The sequence below is a fragment of the Herpailurus yagouaroundi genome, unplaced genomic scaffold (assembly GCF_014898765.1).
Source record: "Herpailurus yagouaroundi ecotype Mexico unplaced genomic scaffold, PumYag 184, whole genome shotgun sequence".
NCBI classification, from domain to species: domain Eukaryota; kingdom Metazoa; phylum Chordata; class Mammalia; order Carnivora; family Felidae; genus Herpailurus; species Herpailurus yagouaroundi.
This window is the reverse complement of record NW_024412415.1, coordinates 6,512,801-6,526,954: the sequence shown is the minus strand read 5'-3', so window position 1 is coordinate 6,526,954 and position 14,154 is coordinate 6,512,801. Positions and strand designations below refer to the sequence as shown.

At 44.1% G+C, this 14,154-nt stretch overlaps 1 long non-coding RNA gene across 1 annotated transcript in view; it reads left to right on the top strand.

The window, feature by feature from the left end:
• The window catches only part of LOC121042098 (uncharacterized), a 75,666-nt gene that overhangs the window by 1,087 nt on the left and 60,425 nt on the right, over positions 1-14,154 (top strand). Inside the window, exon 2 of the long non-coding RNA XR_005795969.1 lies at positions 245-405. This is a non-coding gene — a long non-coding RNA (uncharacterized LOC121042098). The remainder of the gene's footprint in view (positions 1-244; positions 406-14,154) is intronic.

The following is a 14,154-nucleotide window of genomic DNA, read 5'->3' as shown; positions in this document are numbered from 1 at the left end:
TTTCTTTCTTTCTTTCTTTCTTTCTTTCTTTCTTTCTTTCTTTCTTTCTGCTTGGGTTCAGGCACCCTGTGTTCAGACTGAAAATTTCAATATCTCAGCAGCTTCTCAGTTTGTTCAGGTGGTCCCAAATATAAAAGCCTTATATAAAGTCAGCAAGAAGCATCTGTTATTGCTGGAGATGTTGATTGGGCGTCTGGGGATGCCGCTTCCTGATCATTTCTCCTTTCTTCTTTTTGCCCAAAAGGACCCAATGCTGACAGCCACCCAGCTTCAGTGCACCCTTTGTTTGCTGGTTATTTCCCATTTCACTTGGGATAAATAGTTATAAGAACAACTTGAGAGGTATATTGGTCTACACAAAACAGGAGAAACATGGAGTAGTCCCTGGAGAAGTAAACAAGGGAAGTGAGTATGTGAAAATTCTTCATTGAGGGATGTTTAGAATGTATCTTGAGACTTCTGGAATCTTTGCTTCTGCTCCATTTTTGTTTTCCTAGCATCTAGGAGCATTTCTGAGTACTTCACTATGAATGTTCCCTACAGCCCATCTTACTGATGAGGAAAGTGAGGCAGGGAGAATTGCTCAAACTCATATAGAAAATGTTGGAGCCAGGATATACACTCAGACACTCTAGCTCCAGTGTCTACCCTCTAAACAGCTCTAGCTACCCTTCTTAAGGGATCCTGCATTTCCCTTCATGTCCTTTTAAATGCCAAACTACCATATAGTTCCTTTTTAATGCCTTCTGCCTGATTCTTTTTTGTTGCCAGTGTATTTATTTATTTTGAGAGAGAATCCCAAGCAGGCTCTGCACTGTCAGCGCAGAGCTCTACGTGATGCTTAATCTCATGAACTGTAAGATCATGACCTGAGCCAAATCAAGAGTCGAACACTTAACTGACTGAGCTACCCAGGCGCCCCTCCTTCTGCCTGATTCTTGACCCACTGGGCCAGAAGGTGACTCACTAGAATTCTCCATGAAACATTTCCAAGGAGTAGAGGCACCCCCAGAAGAAGGGGATCTTTGTCCCCCTCCCTGGCATGGTAGCGAGCCACAGGGACCATGAGATTGGTGGGAACCATCAATATATACATAAAGGAAAAGCTTACTCATTGGCTGAGCATCAGTGAAAGGGTTGGTGTGCTAGTGTCCAAACAATCCAAAGGCTCTAGAGACAGAGGCAGAGAGGTGGAATTGAGGTCAGGACTGAAACGGGGGAGGAGCCCTTTTAAAGAGAACAGTGGGTGACTGGGCAGCAGAGGGAAAGAGCACAGACCCCGAGATCAGGGGACAAATTCAAATACAGCCGATTGCACGCACCCTATGTGTATTCGCACGCAAGCCACTTAACCTCTTCAGCAGTATAAACAGCTGCCTCACAGCTCTGCTGTTGTATTAATGGGAGCGATGTGAATTACATGTCTAATACGGGCTATGGCCACAGCAGGCTGTCCGTCCATGGCAGTTTTTGAGAGCCCTTTCTCCCCTTGACCAGCCAACTCAGCCTCCCTTTTTCCTTCTTAGATCAGTCTGCTGTAGAAGGATGGAAACTTTCTAGAGTTTGGCTGTTTGCACATGCTGTTCCAAGTATGGCAATGGTTGGGAAAAAGATCTTGGGGTGGGTTATTTTTGGTCATTAGACATATCTTGTAACATTTTATTTTTCTAGCAAGAAGCCACCTATGGCTGGTAATCAATACAGTCAGCATGCTTTCCCTTTGTCCATAATGTGGCTGATGCTGATCTGAAGGATGGGTCAGAGGGGTGGGGTGGGGTCAGCTTGCTGACTCCTGTACAGCCTGACCCTCCCTCACCAGGGTGCTGGCCACTCTTACCTCTGTCGGTTTAGAGACTTTTGTGGTTTGGGTACTTTTGTTTCTGTAGGATAAGGGGTTCTGATTAATGTCCCTCCAACAAGCTAGTTTGCCTTTTTATAAATAATCTCAGCTTTATGCTGTTTTGTCCGTAGCTTAAACCTTGTAGGCTCATCCATCTGAATCTGTTCTTCTCCCTGGGGTTTGCCAACATCTTCATTTGCAAATCTTCTTCAGATTTCTTTCAGGGGTCTTTTGTTCTCTTTTCCATGTTGTTAGCTAGAATGTAAAATGAAATCTAAACTGAGCAAGCACTGACCCCAGGACACCCTGCTGAGCACCTCTTCTGGCAGGAGGCTTGCCAGAGTCTCACCTTTCCTTCATAATCTTTGGTTAATATTCAACCCATGTGACTTGCTCTCTCTGGCCATTTGAACCACGTTAGCAATTAAAGTTTCGTGAGTTGCTGTGCAAAATGCCGCAACTCAAGTCCAAAAATGCAGTGTCTGCTGTGTTTCTTTCCTCCTATCATACTTACCCTCCCTAAAACAAAAAATAAGCTCTCACGTCCTTGTATGCTTTGTCCTTAAGCAAGCCCTTTTGCTTCTTGCCTGAGATTTCTACTGTCCTAGATATATTTACAAATTATATCTTTACTTATGACTGTTGCTAAGTACAGACCTACAGGTGCTGGTTAATTTCAGGACAAATGTCCAGGCATTTTCAGTTTCCGCTTCTTTCCACCCCTCTGCTAGCCAATAAATCCTGAGAAATAATGAAACCTTTCATGGATTTCTTACCTGGGTCTTTGGACATCCCAAACTATTTGTTACCTGGCTCCTTTGATTTGTAAATGTTCAGGGTGTCCAACACCTGCTTTTTGTGTTATTTTCCATCAGCTCTGTTTGTAGAGTCTTTGAAGTCATACCATGGCATCCAATTTCTTTTAGGTAGAACAGTCTTTATCTGAGAGCAGTGATTTTTAGCTAGCGCTGCACATTAGAATCCAAGGGGGAATCATTTAAAAATACAGATGCCCAGGCATCCCCTCCCCCCATGGTATTCTGATTTAGTAGGTTTGGGGTGGGCTTTGTCTGTCTTTGTTTTTTAAAGCTCCTGAGTTGGTTCTAAGGGCACCCTGGTGTAGAGCCACATACCAGAGTAAGTCCCAGGTCGGCGGTGTGCACAGCGGCACCCTGGCTGGCTCCAGCTAAACCCTGGGCTCTGGGCCAAAGACACCCTGGGCCCTGGCTTCTATTACCTTACTCTGACCGGAGGAGGGTCGGTCTGAGTTGGAACATGTATATGTGGGGAAAGTGAGGGGCAAACGGGAAAGGAGGGCTGTCCAGGTGGAGAGAAGAGCAGCATGATGGGCACAGAAACAGGGAAACAGAAGCTCGGCAGTGGTGGGGGAAGAGCCGGCTGACTTGGGACAGAGCACAGGCTGCCTGGTAGAGAGTACCAGGGAGCAGTGGGGGTAGGCCAGCCCTGAGGCGTTGCCGGGCAACAGGCAGCGAATCCCAGTGACATCACCTGTGTACATAAAGCCGAGTCCTATTTTCTTCTCTTCATGATGGCCAAGACAGTCTATTAGAACACAGGACTTTTTGAAGCAACTGAGAATGCATTTTGCTTTGTATGCTATTTCTTGGGCGGGGGGGGTGGGCTATAATACTGACAGCTTCCTCCACACATTTTGTCCAGAGGCCTGGCTCCTGCTAGGGTGATGCCCTGGACCTCTGCCCCAGGTCCCCTCTCCCACCTCTTGGCCAAGGTGACCAACAACAGCAAACACAGGTGGGCCTCCCTATCGGGGTGGGGTTGCTGCCAATGCCTATTTTATTTTATTTTTGCTGAGATTTATAGATTTCCCTTACAAGAGGAGGAGGGATACGGTAAGGAACGAAGAGCAGGTTTGTATTTTAATTTTTCCCCAATGCATACGGACAGGCATTATTATCCACAGTTTATGGCCAAGAACATCGAGTTTAAAAGAGGTTAAGTAGCTTGCCTGCAGTCACAGGATAGTGAGTGGTGGAACGAAGGTGGAGAACCAGGTCTCTCCGGCCCCACACCTCTGCTTTTTCCATTCTACCGCTTGTGCCTGTCTGGGTGGAGGATTGGCCGGGGGCTGTTGAGGCATCCCCCGTGAGGTTAAACCTCATTTGTATTTTTAATCAGACACTCGTGTCTTACGGCACGTCTGGGCTCATTGGAGGCTTTGGGGCATATTTGAGGCAGCTTAAGGTGGATGTAGCGTCTGGGGGAATTGATAATGAGGTTAAGCTGGGATGGTTACAACTTTGCTTCTTGTGCAGGTTTGCCCAGGGCTGCCACTCAAGCTGAGTTTTCAGCTTTTCTTTGGCACCTGGAACATCTGCTCTCGCCAGTTCCATCTTGTCTCCCTGCTTGTGGAGCAGGAGAGGGAAACAGGTGCAGCTCTGAAGATACTCTTGAGTTGTTTCAGGTGATCCTTTTTCTCGGGATGTTTTTGGCTGGTATTTCCCTTTCTTGGGATTCCTGGGAACATCTCAGGGATGGATGAGCCCACAGGACTGCTGTGTCTGGCGGTGGCGTTCTGTATGCCAGGTTTGGAGGGCAATCTCCTAACAAATCTCTGAGCTGCTAGAATATAGTTTCCGTGAGGGCAGAGTCTGGGTCTCCATATCCTTAGCACCTAGCAGAGTGCCTGACCTAGAGTGAGAGCTTTAGAAATAGGTGTTGAATACAGGTTTAGAAATAGGTGTTGAATATAGGTTGAATATAGGTTTAGAAATAGGTGCTCCTGTTCCACGTGGAATTTTCTTTAATTGATGGCCCTGCAGCAAAGAGATTTCCCCAGGTCTATGAATGGAGAGGAATGAAGTCCTCTGTACTACCCTTATTTTTCAGTTGGTTTGCTTGTTTCGTCAGGCAGTTACTTTAGGATCCCTTCATCCCTTTTAGTTCTCTAACCAGTTCCCCTGGGCGTAGTCCTGCCTTTTAATCACACTACAGAGAACAACCTGGTGAAGAGGGAAGGAAAGACTGTCAGCACGACCTTGGCCACTTACCGAGAATACCAAATCGTGGGCTCCGTTTGCTTTGAGGGACCCCTCATCCACGGCCAGGCCAGGACCTCCTTGGTTAGAAAGGACAAGGAGAGCAGCAACAGGGCCTGATGCTTCTCACTAAAGGGAGGGCACAAAGAAGACGCACAAAGGGCTCTTCTCTCCTTGGAGCACGAATGGAGTCTCCTCCTTCCTCAGAATAGGCCGTCTTCATGGGAATTTGGAGTAGTGGTTAGGGTGATGTGTCTGCCTTAAATCTCACTCCTTAAAACCTTCAAATTATGCATTCAGTTGCAATGCAATAATTGGCAAATTATGCATTCAGGTGCATTCAATTGAACTATCTTGAGGGTGGGGGTAAAGAACTGGGAAAATGAGAATGTTTGATTTTTGTTCAGACCTAGAAAATGTCAGGGGATCGGCAGTGGAATGGGGTCAGATTCTCTGAACGGCCCGGTTGTGGATGGGCTCTACAAAGTGAGACACTATGCCCAGCGGATGATTGGAACATGAAACATAACTTCCCATCACTGTTAGTTGATCCAAATATACAGTCGTATTTTTAAAAAGCATTCCCTCCCCCCTTAGTATTAGGGCTGGGTCACTCCTTCCTATTGCCTAGAAATTCTTGGTGCTGTCATCTAAGTGAATTTCTTTTACTGGAATTCTTTTCCTCTAATGCTTGTGATAAAGGCCTGAGGATTATAAGGTTTTGAGGTGGGAATGATCAAGCAAATTCCTTCTCCCTGAATTGTCGAAGTAAGCCAAAGAAACCAGACATCTTCCAGAGTTAAGTTGTGAACTAAGAAAAACCAAGCAAATCAAAGCAAACCAAGGGAAAGCAAAGGAAAGCAGACTAAAACCACCCATCTCCAAGACACTTCCCCACCGTGGAATGGCATTCCAGATGGCCGTAAGGTACCTTCAAATTTTAAATTAATACTAAATTCCACTCTACATCAAGCTTGCCAAGCAGTCATTTATGCCGTTCTTGAAATATCCAGTGCTGGAGCTCTCACTGTATTTTATTTTATCTAAAAGTCAGTCTGGCTGTGAGATAGAATTTTACCCAAACAAAATTTGACTGTGTTCTTGGATTTTCCTCATACATGCACCATGGGGTCATCTAATTTCTCTTACACTTTATGGTTCTTTAAGGGATATGTTTATGAACCATTTATAATTTTATAGTTCTACATTCCACTGTTTTCACTTATATTGTGAACATTTTCCCACATCACTACATGTGTTTCAAAAATATGAATTGTAATGGCTACAAAGGATTCTCTATCGTTATTTTAGTTATCCCCTCTTATTGAACGTTTAGGTGTTTTATAGTTTTTATAATGTCACAACAGCAAACTCAGAACTCTGATTTCACCTCTCATTATTTACTTAAACTATCTTGAATGTGAGACTATGGGGTCAACGTGTGTGAATGCTTTTAAGGATTTGTGTGCGTATTGTGTTTCGGATCATGCTCCAAATAAATAGACTCTGAGCTAGAGATTTGTATGTAGGAAATTTACTAGGGAGTGCCCTCAACATCTGTGAGACAGTGAGGGGAGAAGTTGGGTAGAGGAAGAAGTTGAACTATGGTGTATTATAATAATGACTTCAGCTGATCCTGGGGAGATCTGGAGTTTAGAGGTCCCTTTAGAATTGTCCCAAACTGAGGCAAAGGGGCTGAGCCTTTGAGGCCTGACCACTCATTGGTTGCAGGTGCCTCTTGTAAAGAGGGAGCAGGTACAACCTTAGATGAGGTATCTCCTTTTAGCCAAGGGCAATTCCTAGAGAAGGACTCAACTACTAACATTCAGCAGCTAATGGTCCTGGCAACTGGGGGAATAATTGCTCAGAACTGAAGAGGAGAATCAGGTAATGTATCACAGCATCCACTGAAGTGGATAACCCTTGCATCTCTTGAAGTCGCTGGTTTCTTATAAAAAATCATTCTATCTGGGAACAGATCCTCTAGAATTATGGTCAATCTCTTTTCCTAGGGAGATGTACAAAAGGAAATTTAATGGGAGAAATTATAGTGCTCATTGATGCATCTGTTCTCAGGCATACCTGACACTCATCAAATCCTTCCTCTACAACCCATTGTAGATTTACTCCCCCCTTAGCTAGAACTTTGGCTGATCCAGAGGGTTACCTGGTGGGTGACCCAAACCTTCATCCTTGAAAGAGATGATCGTCAAGCTCTGGTCATCAAGCTCTTCTCAAGCCGTGACTCCTGCTTTTATCCATTTATCATTGAAGTTGGTTAGGGGATTACCAAGAGAGGCCCCAGAGGTCCTTCTCATTGCCAAACATAGTCTTCTCTACTCTCATTGTGCAAAAACAGTCCAACTTCCTTCTGATGACCATGGTCAGTTGCCTCTGCAAGGCTGATAATGTCTTTCCTTGCCTGTTGATTTCTTGGCACAAGAAGTCCAAAGTGCCTGGGTAGCAACCCAAGTTTTAAGTTTAATGGGATTCTTGCAGTGCCCCTGGTGGAAGTATTTATGTTCTTGGAGCCAGAATTTCTATATCCTCAGAGCCAGGAATTTATGGAGGGAATTCCCTGGGTAGATCATTGGGTGGTATGGTAGGTGGAACTACCATACTTTTATCTGGAACCATGTACTCTATATAGAGAAGACATGGTCCCATGTAATACTCATGGATTAAAAGGGCTCACTGCATCCTAAAGGATGATGCCCCATCCTGAAGCATGAACTGTAATATGCTTCAGTAACACCCTAAGAAGACTGTTTCTTCATCCTGTAAAATCAAAAGCTACTGTGTATGTGACAAGACCAGTGGACCCCATGATTGTGTGCTCACTACTATTCTTCCTTTGTTTTAAGTGAGTTCCTTGGTGTGATGGGATATTGTGTGGGATCTTGTGTTAGTGAACTAAACATGAGGTAAGCCCTCAGATAGTGATACTGGATGAGGGTCTTTGGGCAGGGAAGGCAAACCTATACCCTGAATATGTTCTGATTTCATTCAAATTAGATTGCTGACCCTCTCATGTAGGAAAGGGTTCAATGTAATTAGTGCACCCCAGAGCAGCTGGTTGGTGTCTTTGAAAAATGGTTCTGTATACCAGGGACTTGGCAATGATCTCTGTTGCTATAGTCTGGACATTCAGCAGCAACAGTAGATATGTCAGCTTTTATTGTAAGCTGGATTTATGCATAGCCTGTATCCTTGCCACCATGAACTACCTTGTTCACATGTCTGTTTTATCAGCTCTGGGGTGGCTAATGAGGGAGGCTGTCTGACATCAACTAGCCAAGTCATTCTGTCTACTTGACTGTAAAGTGCCTCACTCATGGTGAATGCTTTTTGGTGGGCATTAACATGGGATACAGAAATCTCTGCACTTCATGCCTGGTTCCATATTCCTCTTCCCCAGATTGACTTGTTCCTCATCTTTTAATTTTCCTCCTCTCAGGTCACTAACCAACTAGCCAAGTTGCTTACCATTGCTTATATGTTTATATGTGTTTCACAAAGTGAGTGACCAAGTGCATCTCCAGAAGTCCATTGGGAGGATGTCCTCTCACTACTATCTGTCAGGGTCAATCTCGGGTGGGCTGAGAACACTAAAGTCCATTTCTGGCTTGCATTTGTCATAAAGCTGACCCATCTGTGAACAAAGCTTGGTTTTTTTTTTTTCTCCTCCATCAGCTATACATCCAGGACCCCCATGCCGCCATAGTAACAGTGGTGAATGTCTCTGCATCAATCAGTCTTCAAAGTGTTAGGAGATTCCCTTTTCCTCAGGTTATGGTTACTTGAGTAAATGGCCATAAGACCCTTTAGAGAAGACTGAGGTAATCAGCACCTCACACACTTGCTGTGGCATTGCAGGATCATTCTGTTTGGGTACCTGGCCTCTCCTACAGTCAAAAAAATAGATCTGAAAACTGGTTTAGCTCCGGAAACTGGGCAAGAGATCACAGCTTTTTGCCCTTAGCCTCCTGATCATCCAGTCTTGGTTTCTTTCGACAATACAGGTTGGGAAATATTTGCATTGACAACTCCTCTTTCTTGCCCTTAGGGATTCCACGTTCTATTAACTATTCCATAGCTCCCTCTGTGTTGGGCATCCTGGCTGTCACTCCAGTTTTGCTGCTCACGACGATTACTGAGTTCTTCTTGTTCCTGACAGTTAAGTGCTGTTATTTGGCTTGTATTGTGTTTATTGTTTTCTTTCGTCTCCATTGCTTTCAGGGAGCCCAGTTCTGTAACAGCATCTGCATCTGCTCTGGTCAGCCCAACCTACAGAGGACAGTCACTGCGAAGACTCTCACCACTGCTTCTGCTCTCCACAGTACATTTCTCATCACTCTGGTAAATGCAGTGTCCTCCTGGCCACCTGCAGAACATAATCTCCTCCTAGGTTTTCCAGCTTCCATTGTATACCCCACCTCATGCCCACTTCTCTGAATCTGAGATCTCTTCTTCCATAATGTATCATGGTAGTCTGACTTTTCTGTTTTACTTACTGTGAGCCATTGCTTTTACCTAGTTTGCAAGTGCCATTCTAGTAAATGTTAACACCACCAGCTTGGGTGCTTACCAGGGTTGATAAATCCTACGTCAAAGGGAGTGCTTTCATAGCAATGATCTCTCCCTTATTCAAATTTGCATTCCACTCTCTTTGATGCTACTATCTCAGGATCCAGTCCCAGTTAAAGTTTACTGACTCCTGCTGGTACATGTTGTCTGGGACCTGCAGCTCCTTTAGGGTATGGTGGCTTTCCTCTCATTGCAGATTTAGCACTTTCCTGGCCAGGTTAGGTTGTAACTTGACTCTCTGGTGGCCAGCGGGAGAAATGAGCTAGATCCTGAGAGAGACCATGTTATCTTGCCAGGCAGAGACTCCTGCATTGTCTTGAAGTAAGGGAGGAACATTAGCTTTGGCAGGAATGAGGCTCATGTCTGTGGTGTATCTCTAAGAAAGAACTTCACTTCTCTGCCAGTTTCTTTCATTGATCATTGTCCTGTCTCTGGTTTTGAATCCCTCTTGACTTCTCAAAAGTTTGACTCCTCATGTTCCTGATGTATTATTTTATCCACTGCAGATAGTGATTCTTCCTCCTCTAATTAAATTACAGAGAACGGAGGACTTTCTCAACCCTTTAACTTCTCCTCCAATCGTATAGCCTATCTCCATATGTCTCTCTCTCTCTCTCTCTGTCACACACACACATGCATTCTCTCTCTCTCTCTCTCTTTCACACACACACATAGTCCTAGTTAAAACAAACAGCATATAACCTGGCAAGTTGCTGGAGTAGTTTCTCAGCACCACTGTTACCTAGAGTCAGCTTTTCTAGCGAAATTCCTATCCTTCGCAGCTCTCGTTGATACCTCCCTCAGCTCATTTCCCTAGTGCAGTAGCAAGATATATTTTAGCTGTGCTGTCCACTCTGACCTTAAATTGCCAAGGGCACCAATAAGTCATTTTATTTTACTTTGCCTCACTTCTTACTCTATTTCTACTACCTCCCTCCCTTAGGCCATGCATAGTTATTTGGAAATTCTTGGAAAATAGCTGCCAGCAGTCTAGCTCCTCCTAAGTTATTGGTTTGTTGTCTATCCAGTAAATAGAAAACTTGGAAACATTTTAGAGAATTTCTCACCTTTCCTACCTTCCAGCCTCTGTAGCAAGGCCAAACTGGGATTCCACTCCAGAATCTGAACACAGGAAATAAGCTTAGGAACCACCTAGGTCTGTTGGTTCCTGGGCATTCTTGGGATTGGAGAATGTTTCTGTCTGGCCAAAAATGCTCAGCTGGCTTCAGGCTTTGGAGGGCAAGGCAAGGACAGCTCTAAAGACAGAAGCAAAACTGTACCCTGTGTTCTGAGTCTGCAATTAAAACAAAACAGGAAAAGACACACATCTTTCAGGCCCTAGGTCAATTCTGTATAAGGATGAAGTATAAAAATGCTGTAAAGGTCACACATTCATGAAGGAACTTTCTCCATGAGCTGCCAAACTTCTTGTGGTTGTCTTTCCATTGAGAAAGTTAAAAGTTCATTCTTGGGGATTTTTGGGTGGCCATTCAGCTCAACAATGCAGAATCTTTGTGTCTTTTATGTTTGACCTTATGGCCTTTAACCCAAGACAAGGCAACTTTCTCTGCTCTCTGAGATCGTATCACACCTGATTTGCCAAAATGGCAGGTGCTTTTCTCCTTGAGAAAATGTGATATTTGGTTTCCTCAAATTGTTTATGGGACACAAAAAACTAGGGAATCAGAAGACTGGCTTTATAACCTTTTTTTTTTTCCCCCAACACATTTTGAATAAATGTTTTTCTGGGGGAAGTCATCTATTTCTGTATTCACAAAAGACAAACTATCAGAGAAAAATTTACCAGGAAAGAGAATAATATTTTAGGGTGAGGATGTTGGTTCTCTCCTACTTAGAGGGCTTTCTGTTCCCATAAGGTTTTCAGCTAAACCTTAGGAATCTGGAATGCAGTGGGATTGGCCCAAACCCTGGACAAGCCCTGATGAAAAATGTCTCCAGGGATCTCTCATCCTTATGTAAAGGAGGCAGACCCATAAACCTATGAGTCTTCTCCCAAAGTCTTTGCTGATATCCAAGAAGGGGGAACCTGCTATGGTTGACTCATTATGAAAAGTGAAGAAAACAGCAGGGACCCCAAACCTACACTTGCAAATCTTTACCAACAAGGGGTTCTTGAGGGAGATAAATAATGGTTTTTCTACAGTTTGATAAAATGAGTAAAACTGATAATTCTTGTCTATCTTTACTTGCCTAACTACTGCCACTCTCTCCAAGCAAGTTATAGGTCTAGGCTACAAATCCCTAAATCTTCAACGGTTGGACTATGGACAGGGACTACTGCTTGGCCATAGATGCTCACTACCATGTAAACTTGGCAAGAGGTTAAGGAGATACAAGGCCTGAAAAGTCTCTTTTAGTCCTTTTGCTTGATTGATTTGGGCCTATGAGGACAGATGGGCATCTGTGGGATGACATTCTTATGAGAGGCACCCTGGAGATAATTGTAGTTGGCATCCTTCATGGATCCTCGCATGGTCAGATTATCAAGATTACTGCTTATTTTAATATAGTGAATCCTGCTTATTAGCACGGTTTTTAAAGGCCTACTATGTACAAAGTATTCTCCAGGAATTATGGAACATAGAGTATGTTGAATAAGGAACAGTTCTTGATCTTAGGCAGTTCAAAGTTGTGTGTGCGTGCGTGCGTGTGTGCGTGTGTGCGTGTGTGTGTGTGTGTTTGTGTAAGAGAGAGAGAGAGAGAATGAGAGTAAATAAATTCCCTAGAGCATCAAATTTGTTTTCTATCAGTCATATTGCAGTGGGGTATTTAGTATATGGGTTTTTGCATGGGACATAATTTGTTCTTTGATCACAAAGCCAGTTGGGGGATCATGTGGAGCCTAGTGGAGACTGGACTTCAGAATTCCTACTGGTTCTAAACGCCAAAGCTTTTGAACCACAGGTGAAGCTAAGCAATAGTACGACCTCCACAGCCCATTTCTGGCCCACTCCAAGGAAATGAAGTTCTTCCACTAATGGTCAACTTTGTAAGACTTTCTTTTACATTTCAGTTATGCTGCAGACTCCACCTTCCCATGTAGTTCCATCAAGATGTTAGAGAGTATGCTTGGCTATTGCTTAATGCCAAAGCTTTTATTTGATTCCAGAAAAAATCAGTCTCTGATTTCCCAACAGTATTTGGGATTTGGAAATGTTCTGATTGGAAGGAGGATGTTATCACTGACCTTGAAATGTGGACTTTTCTCTCTGGCTACTACTCCTTATCTGCCATCTATCCTTTCTCCTTCTAAACACACCCCACTTACTCTTTACCTTCGTAAGTATGTGGATTCTCCTCTGGAGCTGGAAAAATCCCACAGGACTTCTGCACATGTAGCTTATGCCAAGGTACAAGAATGCGAAGATCTGGAGCTGACTTGGACCAGGGTAGGCATGTTTACCTGTACAGGTTGGCAAAAGGCAGGGTGGCTGGAGGGAACTTGCAACTCATCACTGTATTGAGAATGGGAAGAGAGGGAAGCAAAAGTCAAAACTGGCGTGGTATCTAATGTCAGATTCAAGAGCATGGCAAGACCTTAACAAGGAGGATGGATTGTTAGATGTTAAGAAGAGTTGGAACGGGGCAAGAAGCCAAGTGTGGGTCCCAAAATGTGCAATAGCTAATGTGATAAGGAAAATAGGGAGCTGAGGTCTATTTTCGTACAGGTTCAACTGCTTAAACAGGGTCAGGCCTGCTGGAAGGAGCAGTCAAACAGGAAAGGTAATTAAATCACTTAGTCCTGATGCTCTGCCTGCTCTATGAGCTTCTTCTTGGCCTTGATGGACCCCTTTGTACTCTGGATTATAGTCAACTACTAACTTCCTTTTCCAGGCAGGCAGTACAGGGGTTGAGTCCAGGAATATGGATTTTAATAGCCTCCAGGTAGGTTTTTGTAGATACTAAAAGTTTGAATAACCACCTGTTCAGCCCTGCCATTTTGGTATGGCTCAAAGTCTTTGCTCCACAGGCTTATCTTGTTCTTTAGCTACTAAGGACCCAGTGTTGGAATGCCCTCATCATGATATGCCAGACACCCCTGATCCCCACCTGTAAGAAGGGATCCTAACACTGTGGGTGCCTATTTAGTTTGCTCCCTTGTCTCTGGTCCCACACTGTATCCTCAATCACCCTTTGGGGGGACCCACCCTATGCTGGAATGTATGTCAGCTGCTTTCAGAGGGACTAAGAGCCACACTAGAATTGGAAAGCATTAGCTATTGTTTCCTTCCATGCAAAAAGGGAGGTAACCATGCAGCATTCAACAGGGTAATTGAAAACAGGTTGAGCTTTCTGCAGCTTTGGTCACAGCAGGAAAAATGTCTAGTGTCCACTTCCTAATAAAGAGTGGGGAAAACTAGAGATGCAGCAGCCCAGTTGTTGAATAGAGTAGATAAACAAGAAATCTCCTAACTTTTTCCTGCTCAGTTTTGTGATTTTAGAAGGACCATAAAATATAGTGATTATAAAAAAATAAAAGCAAGCCTTGCCAGTCCCATTATAAAAGAGCCTTTACAGTGTTTTATTCTGATGGGATCTCAGCACAAGAAACAGAAGGTGAGGAAGACCTGGCTCAGCCTCCAGGTCAGAGGTGGGAAGCTCCCCTGTGCTGTCTACTTGGAGAAGGGAGAACATATCCCTCTGTGAGTTCCTGCTGGTAATAAGGCAATCTGTGTGGGCAGACATTGT